The sequence below is a fragment of the Girardinichthys multiradiatus genome, chromosome 14 (genome assembly GCF_021462225.1).
Source record: "Girardinichthys multiradiatus isolate DD_20200921_A chromosome 14, DD_fGirMul_XY1, whole genome shotgun sequence".
NCBI lineage: Eukaryota > Metazoa > Chordata > Actinopteri > Cyprinodontiformes > Goodeidae > Girardinichthys > Girardinichthys multiradiatus.
Window position 1 is genome coordinate 25,599,108 of NC_061807.1, and position 16,391 is coordinate 25,615,498.

The 16,391-nt window shown below is 38.3% G+C and overlaps 1 protein-coding gene and 1 long non-coding RNA gene across 2 annotated transcripts in view; one reads left to right on the plus strand and one right to left on the minus strand.

The window, feature by feature from the left end:
* Positions 1-16,391, minus strand: part of LOC124880495 (glucosidase 2 subunit beta-like) — a 234,250-nt gene that overhangs the window by 168,928 nt on the left and 48,931 nt on the right. The gene's annotated exons all lie outside the window — the stretch shown is intronic.
* LOC124880497 lies at positions 11,922-14,118 on the plus strand. Its single transcript, XR_007041365.1, has 2 exons — positions 11,922-13,226; positions 13,946-14,118. It is a non-coding gene; the product is annotated as an uncharacterized LOC124880497 (long non-coding RNA).

A 16,391-nucleotide genomic window follows, 5' to 3' on the forward strand; every position in this document is an offset into this window, starting at 1 on the left:
TGGCAGCTCATTAAAAGCTAACAGTATATTAGCACTGCAGACGGTTTGCAGCTGAAACTTTAACGTTTTAAAAACTTATAATGCCTTGATGCCTGTGACTAGTCCATGCCTGATGAAAATAACATTTTAAAAAATGCCAACAAACACTGTAGGTAATGAAAGACGTTTATTCAAACCAAAGTAACTCAGGCACAAACAAGGAGCAATTGTTTTAACAATAAATACGTTAAGGTTTCAGTGTCAAGGTGTACTCCAATTGTCCCAAAAACGTCCCAGAAACTTTAACATCTGAAATTATCCAGGAACTACAACAAAATAAAATGTCCTGAGTGGGACCTTAACCCAGATCTCTGGCATTGCAGTTCTTCTTGGATTATGCTGCCCTATAATAACATTGGTTTGCATTTAAGTAATTCATAATTTAAAATGATGTGGCCTGTATGGGTTTTGCCCCCATTTTCGCCAACTGATGACTAACTTGATGGCTGGAGTAAAGAAGAGCCATAGATCACAGTTTCACCTAAGGGTAATGGCATTTATTTAATAATAGTAAATTGTCATTACCAGCCCAAATCGGAACAAAAATAGCCCAGGAAAATTTCGAGCAAAGCCCACTTTTAGTGATGCTTAAATAAGGTGTAGTGGTAAGACTTTTATCAGACTAATGGACACTGCCTCTTCTCAAAAGATAAAAAGCAAGAAGACAGACAGATGGATCGATTTACAGCCCGTCATCTGTCTATATTTTCCTCAGTATCAGGGCCTTGGGAACATTTCATAAAGGCCATAGGGTTGGCTTATCATGCAGCTAAATGCCAATGTAATTATTAGTGTCTGGAGATAGTGGAAAGGGAAGCACATCCTGTGGCAGAACACCATATTTAATTAATAAATGTCACTCAGCAGAGGGAGTGAAGGGTGTGCATGAGTAAAAAATAAATAAATAAAGGAAAAGAATGGGAGTGACAACACAATTGGTCCTGTGCACAATAACAGATCAGTAGAAATTACCTTTGGAGCAAAAAACAGAGGACAAAGATTACACATTATGAACCACATTTATTGGTAACCCCCGGTAAAGATATGTAAAAGGTCTTTGAATATTTCTTTTAATTTTTATTGCAGTAGCGTAATCTCACACAGAAAAAAAAGAAAACATTCCTTTTAATTCGACTACATTTATCCAATGGGATAAAAAAATCCCATTTCAGTTAATAATTTATTTTATCAAAATCCCTAGTGCTCCAGTTATTGGTACCCATTAAAACATGTTTTTTAAATAATCCCTTAGAAATGAATGCAACTGAAGCATTTCTACACGGCTTCTTTAAGCTGGTAAGAGTTTTTAGGAAATTCTAATGGGTAATCCAGGTTCTTCCGTTTCTCTGGGGTTTAAATAGTGACATAAGGGCTCATTTCTTTTAGCCTCCAACCACTAGGCTGAATGAGGAATCTATCTTGACACCACGTACAGTCAGCAGTATGGCCAGGACATTAAAAAAGGCTCTATACAGGTCCTTCTCAAAAAATTAGCATATTGTGATAAAGTTCATTATTTAACATAATGTCATGATGAAAATTTAACATTCATATATTTTAGATTTATTGCACACTAACTGAAATATTTCAGGTCTTTTACTGTCTTAATACGGATGATTTTGGCATACAGCTCATGAAAACCCAAAATTCCTATCTCACAAAATTAGCATATCATTAAAAGGGTCTCTAAACGAGCTATGAACCTAATCATCTGAATCAACGAGTTAACTCTAAACACCTGCAAAAGATTCCTGAGGCCTTTAAAACTCCCAGCCGACTTGACTGCTGTCCAGTAGGCCACTATTGACACCCTCAAGCAAGAGGGTAAGACACAGAAAGAAATTTCTGAACGAATAGGCTGTTCCCAGAGTGCTGTATCAAGGCACCTCAGTGGGAAGTCTGTGGGAAGGAAAAAGTGTGGCAGAAAACGCTGCACAACGAGAAGAGGTGACCGGACCCTGAGGAAGATTGTGGAGAAGGGCCGATTCCAGACCTTGGGGGACCTGCGGAAGCAGTGGACTGAGTCTGGAGTAGAAACATCCAGAGCCACCGTGCACAGGCGTGTGCAGGAAATGGGCTACAGGTGCCGCATTCCCCAGGTCAAGCCACTTTTGAACCAGAAACAGCGGCAGAAGCGCCTGACCTGGGCTACAGAGAAGCAGCACTGGACTGTTGCTCAGTGGTCCAAAGTACTTTTTTTCGGATGAAAACAAATTCTGCATGTCATTCGGAAATCAAGGTGCCAGAGTCTGGAGGAAGACTGGGGAGAAGGAAATGCCAAAATGCCAGAAGTCCAGTGTCAAGTACCCACAGTCGTGTCAGCTGCTGCTGTTGGTCCACTGTGTTTTATCAAGGGCAGGGTCAATGCAGCTAGCTATCAGGAGATTTTGGAGCACTTCATGCTTCCATCTGCTGAAAAGCTTTATGGAGATGCAGATTTAATTTTTCAGCATGACCTGGCACCTGCTCACAGTGCCAAAACCACTGGTAAATGGTTTACTGACCATGGTATCACTGTGCTCAATTGGCCTGCCAACTCTCCTGACCTGAACCCCATAGAGAATCTGTGGGATATTGTGAAGAGAACGTTGAGAGACTCAAGACCCAACACTCTGGATGAGCTAAAGGCCGCTATCGAAGCATCCTGGGCCTCCATAAGACCTCAGCAGTGCCACAGGCTGATTGCCTCCATGCCACGCCGCATTGAAGCAGTCATTTCTGCAAAAGGATTCCCGACCAAGTATTGAGTGCATAACTGTACATGATTATTTGAAGGTTGACGTTTTTTGTATTAAAAACACTTTTCTTTTATTGGTCAGATGAAATATGCTAATGTTGTGAGATAGGAATTTTGGGTTTTCATGAGCTGTATGCCACAATCATCCGTATTAAGAAAATAAAAGACCTGAAATATTTCAGTTAGTGTGCAATGAATCTAAAATATATGAATGTTAAATTTTCATCATGACATTATGGAAAATAATGAACTTTATCACAATATGCTAATATTTTGAGAAGGACCTGTAGAATCACCTCATGTCTACTGTTAAGTGCAGTGAAAGCTCTGTGATACTGTGGGTCTCTTTCTCTTCCAAAGTCCCTGGGAACCTTTTTAGAGTTCATTGCATCATGACCTCCTGAATTGGATCTTTGGATCTTTAATCAGCTTTCCGAGTATGCCTAGAACAGTATGGAAAGCTGTTACTGCATGTAGCAGCTGAGTAACCAGAAGTTCAGGCCCTGTTTAAATAATGTTTTTGTTGAAACCAGAACAGCTTTGTTGCATTTCTACTGTTCGTCTACACCACAACGGCGGGTTTTTTCTCTGACATATTTGAATACAGGTTCCTGAGTTGAGGGATTTAAAAATATCCCGGTCTCCATTGGCATAGACAGGAAAAACAGAATCTTCCTGTATGATGAAACCCTGACACGTGCAGTATGACTGCAATCAGTAGAAATTAATGAGCACGCGCAAAACATTTCAGTCCTTGCTATTCTGAAAGTTTATTTAGTGGTGGTGCAGGGAGAGTTTGTTGTGGGGCTCCAAAAAATAAACCGCCTGGCAGCGGATTACAGTTTTTTAATGTTTCTACTAGCGTGTTGAGCAGAGATCATTAACACGTTGCCATGTAGATATGTTGACAGAAACTGAAAAGCGATCCTGTTTTCACTGGATTGTTGTCATGTGCACAGGACCTCGGTCTCAGCCTAGAACTAAAGTGACTTGCTCTGAATAGGAAATGGGAAAAGCAAAAAATGCACTGGATGAAGAAAAACAAAATCTTCAAAATAACTAAACGACGTTAATACTTGCGTCTTCTTTTGGACACACCAATCTAAATTTATTTGTGGCAAAAACAAATACTTTGTTCATTAAACAAAGATAACTTTAAGATCTTTAACATTTTTCCTATTTCAACTTACCACCTAAGACATGGGAGTTCATTGTAAATTGCAAATAAGTTTGTAAGTAAGACTTCTGGTTTAATCAATTCCAAATGCTGATGTATTTGAAACAAACAATCACAGTGATGGTGTTAGAATATTTCAGCATCTGCAATTAAATCAAACTATTTTTGTAATATATGTAAGCAACTTATAGTGATTGAAAAAGGTTTGAGAAAATTTGTGTAGGTTTATTATGGTAAAAAGTATTTATTAGCTTAAAGGTACCCTCCAATTAAATCGAATCTAATGGTTCAAACACATTTAATCTCTAACCTTCCACCATAATTCACCATGAAGAACCTGCTTCTCTGGAGTAAAACATTAATGGAAACCATTTCCTCACCAGTGTTCTTGGAAATCTATGAGTAGTTCTAGAAGATACAGATAAAAGACGTTCAAGCACTGTTCTCCAAGGTAAAAGAAGGAAAGTTTTCCAATTAAGGAATCTCATTCATCCTCTTTGTGCTGCATTTATTGTGTGATTGACAGCTTCATTAATTAGCCAGCTAGACTTTAAAGAATGATGGAAGAATGGCTTTGAGCTGTGTGTGGAATATTGCAGGAGCAAAATGCAATTAAGCCTCATTTCTATCAAAAAAGAAACTAAAAGAGCATTTGTATGCGGCCCACATTCCAGCCAGGTTTAAAAAATCCAACTAAGTTTCATAAACAAGAAATAATACTAGGCTGTCCTAATTTATTTAGCAGGGTTTTTCCCAATAAATGCACCGTGTAATATATCTGTGTTTAAGAAGCATTACCAAGACAGAAAATTTATATTAGGTTATAAAACATTTTCCACTATTGCCAAGTTCAGCACTGTGAAACATGAAGTCCTCCAGATCCACCATGTTGTGACTCCTTCTTTTGTTGTTCTAGTCAAATTAGCCATCCCATTACAGGATCAGGACGACCATATGGTATCAGTTCTCATTTGGGAAATCCTTTGCCTTTGTATTACCCCCCAGACACAAACAGACATATATTATATATATATATATATATATATATATATATTTAGTAGTTGTGTGTGATGTAGTTTTTTGTTTTTCTTTTACTTTTACTAATTTCACCTTATTGGAGAGGGACTCCTAATGTCATTGTACTATTTTACTGTACATTGACAATAAAGTAATTCACGTATTCCTTCATTCATTATGTTGAGTATAACTGATTTTAATCATTGTTTTAACTAATATGAATTCTATTGCACCGGTTGAAATGCCTGAATTTAAATCTTATTGTCTTGAACAGACTGAAGCAGACCTAATAGGCAACCATGATCCTCAACAAACTGTCTACTATCCTCCACACATCACAAAAATCCATCTTGACCTTCAATGTGAACCAAAACAGCAAAATTAAACTTTGTGTGTTTCTTGAGCTAGAGAAGCCAGTGTGAACACGTCCAAAGCAATTCTTAAACAAAAAAGGGGCAAAGGCAAGGGATCCTGATTTAATCTGCAGTTTCATCTCACAGCTTGGAGACGTTTATCCAGGGTGACCATTGCTTAATCATGATTCTTTCCCTTTGCTGTTTTTCAAGAAAACCTGAATCCTGCATTCTTTAGATGTTGTGTACTTATTTGCAGTTAGTAAAACTTTACTTACAGGGGAAATCAAAGAGTTTGACTAAACTGTGGTAAGAGAGGTGCTGAGTTATGCCTCTCTTGTTCAGCAACAGAAATGTGAGTCTGGTCTCACTATTGAGAAGGTCAGATGGTTCAGGTGTCCTGTCACCTTGCTTTTCTTGAAGCCAGGGAGTTTTGTACGCATGGAGCAACTTGTCACACAGAACGCAAGCTCCCATGACGCCCGAGCGTTTCTCCTTTGCTCCTTGGCCTCCTCAATCACAAACCCCTAACTTGAAGTGCTACTTGAGAAGCGGGTACACCTGGGACCATCTCGTCTCGCTGTCACAGGATCAGCTGCTGACTCGAACACTGTATCCTCTCTGTCTTTTGTTCTCTGCCCACATAATAACTCTGAACTGCTTGGAGAACAGGAAAATAGCATTTGAGGCGGCAATGGAAAACAAATAGATCAAGGTCTTGGAAAGCAGTAAAACAGGGTAAAAAAAGAAGCCTTTAAATGTTTCTTATGCTACAATTTATTTCCCTCTCACACATTTCTTCCAAAGGCGACACTCCTCGGCACACAGAAGTGGGTATTTTTGTTTGGAAACAAAGGCAGGTTTGCTTCTGAGGCAACTGTTAAGCAATTGCAAAGCAGATGCTTTTTTCTCTCGCCAATCAGTTTAACACCTACACCTCCCCTCTCCTCCTTCATGCTGGCTCAGGCTCATCAGTTTTAAATGGCACAAGGCAGTTTTGAATTGTTCTTTTGACTCACTCAGAATACAGGGAACATCTCCTCAGGTACAACAGCCCTACCAAGACTTAATCATTAATAGCTTAGGTCAGTGCAAACAGGAGTTGTTACTTTAAAAAAAAAAAATATTAAGAAAGTCTAACTGTATTAAGCTTTCCTTAGTTTATTGTGGAACCACCTCTTGCTGCAATGACAGCTACATGACTTAGCGACAAGTCTCGACAAGCTTCGCACATCTAGAGACAGACATTTTTGCCTGTTCTGTGCCGCAGAATAGCTGAAGCTCAGCCAGATTGGAGGGAAAGTATCTGTGAACATCAATTTTGAAGTCCTGCCACAGATTCTAAATTGGAAATGTTTCTAGACTTTGACTGGATCATTCTAACATATAAATATAACACTGGGCTCTGGCTGCATCTATAAGGTTGTTCTCCTGCTGAAAGGAGAACCTTTTCCAGCTCCTGCTCCATCCTTCCAAATCCAGCTATTTTCTTTGTCTGTGCTAAAGACAAGCATGCCCTCAGTATGATGCTGCTACCAATGAAAATGTACTTTTTTGGGATGATACGCAGGTTTAGTTTTCTGCCAAACATAGCCTTCTGCAGGTGGGCCAGGTAGTTGCATTATTGTCTCACCTGTTTAGGTGGACGCTGAATTCTTAGTAGATTTGCCAATGGGCCATACTCTTTCCATTTTCAGCTTGTGTCCTGAACAGCACTCTGTGAGATGTTCAAAACTTGGGATATTGTGCTATAACAAAATCCTGCTTTAAGTTTTTTCATTATTTTATCTCTGACTTATATGTTGTGTACCTTGGTCTTTATGAAGCTGTTTAGTTTTAGAAATCTAAAGGCATTCCCAGGCCAGGAGGGATGAGTAGTCCCTCCAGCGAGTTCTTTGTCTGCCCCGGGCTCTTCTCTCAGTAGGATATGAACGAAAAACCTCCAAGGAGAGGTGCTCAGGAAGCTTCCCGATCAGATGCCCGAAACATCGCAACTGGTTCCTTACAATGCAGTTGTGTTATTAATTAGGCAATCTGCTCTACTAGGTTATATTAAGATGTATAAGAGTAAAGGGTGCATTTTGTCCCTTTGCCAACTTGTGCTTCTTCAGTTATGGTTACTGCAAACCCCAAAAAAGAAGCCTGGATTGGAGCATGAATACAGCAGCAGATAACTCCTGTTTAAATCATAGCAGGTCTTAGTTATACTTCTGAGTTGGTAAAAACAGGATGAGGATTTGGAAATGAGGATTTGTGCTCAATCGATTCAGGGGAAAAAAAAGCCATCTGTGCCTGACTCTTATCCTTGGCTTTCTCCAGAGCCTGGATGAGCCTGAGCCAGCAAATGTCAGTCGGATAAAGACCGAGCCTGACAGACAGACACTTGGAGTTTTGTCATTCCGTTTGTCATCCCTTTGCTAGCAAGCCCCATCTCTCCCGGTCTCAGAAGCCCTCAGATGATGCAGGAAAGAACCATTCTGAGGGGGAACGTCAGGTTGTGTAACTCCTCTAAGCCCTCCGTAAAACTGAAATGCTGAGGACACGCACTGTTCCTGCACCCTGATGGCGTCGGAGGGTTTTCATTATTGTCTTATGACGGAAGGTCGCCATAGAAACGGCAAACACACCAACAGTCCCCCCCCAACAAACAAAATGAAGCTCTTCTACGAAATGAAGCAAGCGGTCTGTCCAGCGTCAGACAATATTTAATGTGACTTGATATTTAGGAGAAAACAACTGAATTAGGCAGGTTACAAACAAATGCAGTGTAGGCTCTACAGGACATATCATGCTTATACCACAAACATTGACAGTGATCACCATGTATTAGCCTCATCATCCAGTAAAGTAAATGTACAGTAAAAAAAACATTTATTACATACATATTACATAGTTGATTTTTTTTTCATGATTCAAAGAAAAATGTACTTTGAAAAGAGTGAGGAGCGAAATAAATAAATATAGCTCACCAATTTAAATTTATGTTGTTACAGAATACTTAACTATATCTTATTATTTAATATGAATAAAGAAATTGCTTTACACTTACAAAAGATTGTAATTTTTTTTCAGATCAATACTTTGCACTTTAATTAAATCTGATAAAACATTCCAGATCTCTACAGTGTTTTGCAAAACTCAAGTCGCCACCTGGATTTAACTAAGCAAATAGGTACGAGCCTCCAATTGGATAATTACTGCATGGGCGATTATGTTTCAGCTAGCAACAAGTTATTTAACCCCAACTGGTGCAATGAGGTGCTTCTCATTTCTTAAACAACCATGTCGAAAGACACCACCCGTGGTCGTAGAAAAGATGTCAGTCTGTTTCAGAAAGGTCAAATCATTGGCATGCATCAAGCAGAGAAAACATCTAAGGTGATTGCAGAAACTACCAAAATTGAGTTAAGAACTGTCCAATGCATTATTAAGAATTGGAAAGTGGGGACCCATCGTCTTCGAGGAAGAAATGTGATCGGAAAAAAATCCTGAATAATTGTGTTCGGCGATCACTTAAACGTTTGGTGAAATCAAATTGAAGAAAAACAACAGTAGAACTCTGGGCTATGTTTAATAGTGAAAAAGAGCATTTCCACACTCATAATGTGAAGGGAACTCAAGGGATTGAGACTGAAAAAGCTGTGTAGCCTTAAGAAAATCACTTATCAGTGAGGCCAACCAAAAAAAAAAGGCTTCAATTTGCTAGGGAGCATAAAGATTGGACTCTGGAGCAATGGAAGAAGTTCATATGGTCTGATGAGTCCAGATTTACCCTGTTCCAGAGTGATGGGCGCATCAGGGTAAGAAGAGAGGCAGGTGAAGTGATGCACCCATCATGCCTAGTGCCTACTGTACAAGATGCGGGGACAGTGCTATGATCTGGGGTTGCTGCAGTTGGTCAGGTCTGGGTTCAGCAACAGTATGTGTTCAAAGAATGAGGTCAGCTGACTACCTGAATATACTGAATGACCAGGTTATTCCATCAATGGAGTTTTTCTTCCCTGATGGCACGAGCATATTCCAAGATGACAATGCCAGGATTCATCGACCTCGAATTTTGAAAGAGTGGTTCAGGGAGCATGAGACATCATTCTCACACATGGATTGGCCTCAACAGAGTCCATACTTTAAACCCATTGAGAATCTTTGGGATGTCCTGGAGAAGGCTTTGCACAGCGGTCAGTCTCTACCATCATCAATGCAAGATCTTGGTGAAACATTAATGCAACACTGGGTGGAAATAAATCTTGTGACATTGCAGAAGCTTATCGAAACAATACCACAGCGAATGCGTGCCGTAATCAAAGCTAAAGGCGGTCCAACGAAATATTAGTGTGTGACCTATTTTTTTTTTTTTTGGTTGCATCTCTTTTTTTTTTTGGCCAGGCAGTGTATTTTTCGTGTCGCCTTTCAAAGCAGCTAGACTTCTGTATAATCCTTCAAAGAATTCTGGTTCGAACGCCTTTCTGAAAGTCTTTTAAAGTTCCCTTTTGGGCTTTGGGTGCTTTTTCAATTATTTTTAGCAGAATGTTTTTTTTTATTTGTTAAGCCACTTAACTTGAAATTCTGGATCATTCAGACAAACAAAGGCTCCTAAACTCAAGAGAAATTCCAGTGTTGTGTCAACACATAAATTATATTTTATAAAGAACCAGTTAAACAATGATGAGACCAATCTGGCTCATATCGGCATTATTGACATAATTCTGGGATCCGGGACTAGGCTGGGGCCGCATCAACCGATGAAAACACCATGGTCATATTTTCAAAGATTTAAATCTGGTAATTTCAGCTTAAAGCAAAAAAGTTGTTTCATTGTTTAACGTTACGTTTATAGACATATTTCGTCTATGGAAGTGCACTAAACACTGCACTGTTTAGCCTGGCCCCTTTTGCAGACACCCAAGTCTTGAGAGGCTAAAATAAAAAACAGCGTTTTGTTGTATGTATTTCTCTGACACATTCAGAGCAGTGAATGTTGTTTCACATTCTTACAATAAAAATAAATGAAGAATGTTCAACAACTGTTGCATTATAGAAGAGAAACGAGGTGCTTCAATAAACAGGAAGCCTAAACAGACCACAGAAAGCTGTTTTTTTTTTTTTTGGTCCTTTTGAACTTTTAACCTATTCCTATTTTGGGGCCAACTGGATTTGAAAATGTTGGCAGCCTGGTGACAGACTTTAACGCAAGGTAGGATTTCTTACAATCTAGAAAATAAAACGGGGGGACTCATGTTGCAATTATTGATGTTAACATTGCAAAATACTAATGCACGTGAAAAACAGTTTAACGTTCACATGTTCTTGATTTTGTTTCACTAAAATAATAAACTCGTGTTTCGTTGACTTGCTTGATGTTACTTTTATGTTTGTTGTTTGACGTAGCAACTTTGCAGAACATTTAATCCAAGCTTCGCCCTTCCAAATTGGCTACAAAGTCAAAATTTTAATTTTTTAACTATTAATGTTCTGAAGTCCTAATTCTGCAACCACCCAGATTTAGAGGACCCAAAATTATAATAGATACTTTGATTAAACATACAATCTTTCAGTACAAATAATCAGTCACCTCTCATGAGCCCATACACCTTTTCACTCAAATGTAGTTTCAAAGGTGTAAAGGACCATTCAAACAAAACGGTACAACAATGATGTGAATATCTGCACTGCTGAGCAATAACTTTCTCTAACCAATGTTGCCAGGCTCCAAAATGAAGTTGAAAGACCTCCTGCTGATGTTCAATGAACAGAAAAAGAACAAAGCAGCCAAAAGGGGTTCAAGCTCCAAACACAAGATACATTAGGAGAATCGACCCTCCAAGAAACCTGTCACCCTGAGAGACAAATTTATATTTTCGTATGTATCTGTATCAGCTTGATGGTATCCTGCTAATTGTCAAAGTGACACTATGAAAAGCACCAGTAACCATTTAGCAGCCTGATAAAGGTAATTTGATGCTTCCTCTAAATAAGAAATTGTCAGCCAAATAACATTTTCATTTAACATCAATTTGGTGATTTCATAAGTATATGAACCATTTATTAGGTTACATAATTGGAGAAATTAGAAACAGCATAAACCAAGAATATGATTGGGCCTTTATGTGCATGTACAATCAAGACTATTAATAATAAAAAGAAAAAAAAACACACCTCCTGATCTGTCTTTTAAATATAAGGAGTAGTGACTTCACCAAAGGCTACTTTTTTTTGCCTCTTAGTTGTTTTACTGTCTAAATTGCTCTAAAATGATTCTCACTACAGCATTTTTATATTTTTGGTGTGGTCATTTGTACTGGAACATTTGCTATGGTTATTGTCCTTTATGTGGGCAAACCACACATCTAAAACAAATAATAGTAATCCAATAAAACTGGTAAAAAAAATAAATAAATCAACTACATTTTACAATCTAAGCACTTGATATCCATGGAATTTTTATGGCTACTTCAGATCAGCCAAAAACACCCTGAAAATGTGACATTTTGGGTTATAAAACCTATTCAACTTTGATCAAATGACATTGAATATCTCTCTTGGTTAGTAAAGTCCAACAACTTTTTAAACCACATTTACATGTTGTTTAGACACAAGGCAAAAGTCACAGTCGGAGGGTAAATGTTATTAAAACAATACTTCGAATCCACTTAGTGTGAGAAAAGGGGCTGAAGTCCTTCAAATTCATCCAAGTGGAGGTTTAAGGATACAGCAAATTCCATTCACAAGCAAAGATACCAACAAAAAAAAGTTAGTTGCAGCACCGTTACAGAGAACAGAAATGAATATAACACCTGAAATTAAATCTACACTTTCTTTTGACATACTAGCTGTTGCTATCAGTGGAGCACAGCCAGGTGCTGCAGGAGGTTAGAAAAGTATCATAGAACTCAAATGAGCCACTGTCTTTGCAATGGCTATATAGTGCAATGACGATATCAGTCAAGATAACCCATCATTTCCAGACTCCAATCTTTCGTTTACTTCATCACCATGTCCCCGTCACTGTTTGTATGTCTTACTATCAGGTGTTTTTCAGTATAGAAATTGAGAATGTTGCTTGCAATTATAATAAGTCAATACAATAAAAGTCCCTCTGTGAAACTTCGTATAAGGCTTTACAAAAGCCTTCATATCTCAGACTTTTTCACATTTAGTCACATTACTTCAATTTGTTTTATTGGGATTTTACGTGATGGACCAACTCAGTAATGCATAATTGTAAAGTGGAAGGGAAATGATAAACAATATTTTGAGTGGTTTCTCAGGAGGAACTGTAGATAAACAGCTCAATTGGAAGAATCTGTTAGCAGAATAACTATTAGTTGAGCACGGCACAAATCTGGCCTGAATAGTGGTATACGGAAAGTAATTGCTAAAAGAAAGCCATAAGATGTTTCATTTCCAGTTTGCTGCAAACCATTTAGGGAATACAGTAAACATTTCGAAGTAGTTGCTCTGGTTAGATGATCCCAAAACTGAACTTTGTGGTCAACTAGTAACACTGTAGGTTGTGAAAAACCAAAGTTGCACAACACCTTGAACATAACATCTCCATATTAGAACAAGGCAGTGGTAGCTGTGGTGTTGCTTTTCTTCATCAGGGACAGGTAAGCTGGAAATATAGATGGAACTAAATACAGGGCAATCCATGAAGAAAATCTGTTAAAGGCTACGAAAGACTTGAGACTTGTGTAACCCACATTTAGTCAAGTAGGTGACTTTAACTTTTGTAGGCTGACTTCCAGTGTTGCCCAACCTCTTCCTTTCAGCTTCCTTATAGTCACGGGTCATAGATGACTTCTGTGTCCGTCTCCACTGTGGCTGTGGTGTGCTCTGTTCGGCATCTCTCAAACAAACTGAGATCGTTTTTCAAATCTGAACTTACAAAACCGATGGCATGGTGAGTTCTTTAGCATGTTGTAGCAGCATTGTTTCATGCTTAAACGGACTGTGTCATTATTTACTGAACCGTTGTTTTACCAGAAATGGCGGCGATGTAAATTCCGAACTTCATTGGAATGGTGTTGTTAAATAGCCACCGGGCTGCACATGAAATTAGGTCCCCCTCACTCCGTTGAAAATGTAGAACAAGCTTTGGTTGATATATATACTGAAAGCCAAATTGTAGACAAAGGTTTAACATGCGCATCACAATTGTTGTTTGGTGCCTTAGTTATATTTTATGTATATTATGGAATGTTTTTATTGACTTTAAGACGGCAATTAAGTTTTGTATGGCGGTGAAACAGATGAAAAAGAATGTAGCTACACTTTTATTTAAAACTTGCTACTGCGCAATATTTTTATTTTTCTACTCTGCTTGAGTATTTTTGGAAAACTTGATATTGAATAACTTTAGTTATCAATCCATTATATTATTGAAAGTGCACCTCAACTTAATTGATTTGAAACATGTTTCTGATCTACATATTGTGAATGACTATTTGAATCATGATTTAGTCACATAACAGATATGGGACTTTGTGGAATGATTGCAATGACTGCAATGTAATTTGCATACATCTATTCATGTATTCAATATTTATTTACTTTATGTAGACAGTGTATAAGATAACTGATTATTTTGAATTATTTTTAATGTATTTTTCTGACCTTTAGGTCAAGTTTTTTTTGTTGGACCAGATTCTTCACCTGGATTTACAAATGGCGAGCTAGAACTATGGACTTATGCTTATGGACTTTGAAATGAGTTTTGTGACTCAATCAATTTGTGTTCATTGTTGTTTTTGGTTATCTGCCCAGTCACTTTAATACATACACCAAAACTGAAATCACTGCTTCTTGTTTTCATTTACCTCTCAGGCTCCTTTAAAGGACATTCTTCTGATACTGCTTTTGTAGCCACAGTCAGATTGCCTAGCCTTTATACATTACACTTGCTTGCCTAGTCAAAGTCCAGCCCTGAATGCAACTGAGAATATGTGGCAAGGCTTGAATCAAGTCCAAATAATAGTCCAAATAATTTAACCAAATTTCAGTCATCTTCCTTCGTGTCTGGCAGCACAACAGGTTTGTGCCCAATTACTTTTCATATGTTCTTAAAAACATGACATTTTGATTCAAAAGAACACATAACAGATTTTCCTCCATTTTGCAGCATATCTATGCATGTGTTAATACATTTAATGCTGGATTAGGATTAGAGAAAAAAAAACATGAAATTAGTGTACACTGCAATAAGCAAACTCTGTAACACCCCAGCTTTACAACTAATATCCTGAAACACAAAATATTTCAGTTTTTCCATTTTCTGCCATTAGAAGAACAGAATAATCCCACTAAATTGTTCTCCTAGATGTCAGGAAGGGGGTTTTAAAACAGTGTTTATGTCAATAAAGTAAAACATCACAGATCAATACGCTTGTGTAGGATGAGCTGGTACAGTTTGTCTCAGGGGACAGAAATGTCCCTATGTGGATCACCACTTGGTGTGTACCATGTTCTCAGTAGCGTCGGTTACCCAGCTGCAACATCAATAGTATTTGTCAAGTGGTTAGAGCTGATAAGAACACAGATACACAGATGATTGCCTAGGACTTGCTTAAAGCCAGCTTTATCAGTGCAACTCAGAAGACAGAATTGTCAGTAATTGAGCTAAAGCAGTTCTTATTCCCTTCATCTGGATGTTTGTATCATTTTGTGTTATTTTTTTAAATACTTTTAGGAATTAAAGTCAGAGGAATTTAGTTCTTGGACAGCAAGGTGGGTAGAAAAGTCCTCAATCTCTGTCAAGACTTGCAGGAGCAGCCTCTTCAATTGCTCTTTCCCTCTCTTGCCTTTGACCTCCCACAGGTTCCATTAACTGCGGCACCCAAGCAACCTCAAGCGCCTCCAATCTTGTGACGGTTACATAACAAAAGATGAGTGCGGAGAAGATTAGAGGAGGGCGAGGCAAGAGATCGAGAAGTGTCAGGGTTTGCTCAGCCTACAAAAACAAAAACAACTCCTTCACCAATACCGTCCGGATCACTGGGTTCACCATCTTGTCTGAAGCTTCCTCACCTTCCTCCTGTCTGACAAGAACATGACACATAACTGTTTTCTTTTTCTCCAGCAGGATACTTTTCTTTACCTCAGTTCTACAAAAACACATAACTCCGCCAATGGTTTTCACCTGTCATTTGGAATTATACGAGTTGAAAGCACTCCAGCCGGAAAGGGAGAAAATGTGACGTGGGATGGCAGGTGATTAATAAGGAGTTAAGTTGTGAACCTGCCCCTTTTTTACCTGCATTCATCCAGATACAGATTCATAAAGCCAGCTGGATATATTTTTAACCTAGTTATAACCTTTTAGGAAATCAGTTTTTGACACTTTTTTGCTTTTATCTTTTGCTCATCGGGGTGCTACAACCTCCAAACATTGAGAACTATTCTGGCCAAATTCCACAAAGACAGTAAAATAAAATCTTACTGTGCAACATCACACATCCAGGCAACTAAGTGCTATAAAACTGGAATCCTAGATACAATGACTTGCAAAAGTATTCACCCCCTTGAATTATTTTCACATTTCGTCCAGTTACAACGACACAATTCAATGTATTTTATTGGGATTCACCCGGCATGAGTCCATTTTTAGAACCGCCTTTCGCCCCATTTTCAGCTGCAAGTCTTTTTAAATACATCTCTACCGGCTTTGCACATCTACAAACTTATATCTTTGCCCATTCTTTTCAGTCAGACTAGATCAAGTGCTTTTTTTATGCCTTGCCACAAATTCCTGATTGAAATTTAGTTCTGAACTTTTACTGGACCATTCTAATGCATAAATAAGCTTTGCTATATATCATTACATTGTAGCTCTGACTGTATGATTAGCATTCTTATCCTGCTGGACCCCAGAGAAGATTATTGGACACAGCGAAGGAGGACAAAGAGATGGTCGGTGTAACAGTTAAAGAGGGGGAGCAGTTGAAAGAACAGGAAAAAGAAGAAGAAGAAAGCTAATTGACTGATAACTTGCCAAGAATATCAAGTTTTTCATCCAATAATGCAATAACATTTTGCTAAAAGAAATTCAAAATTTATATATTTAAACAAT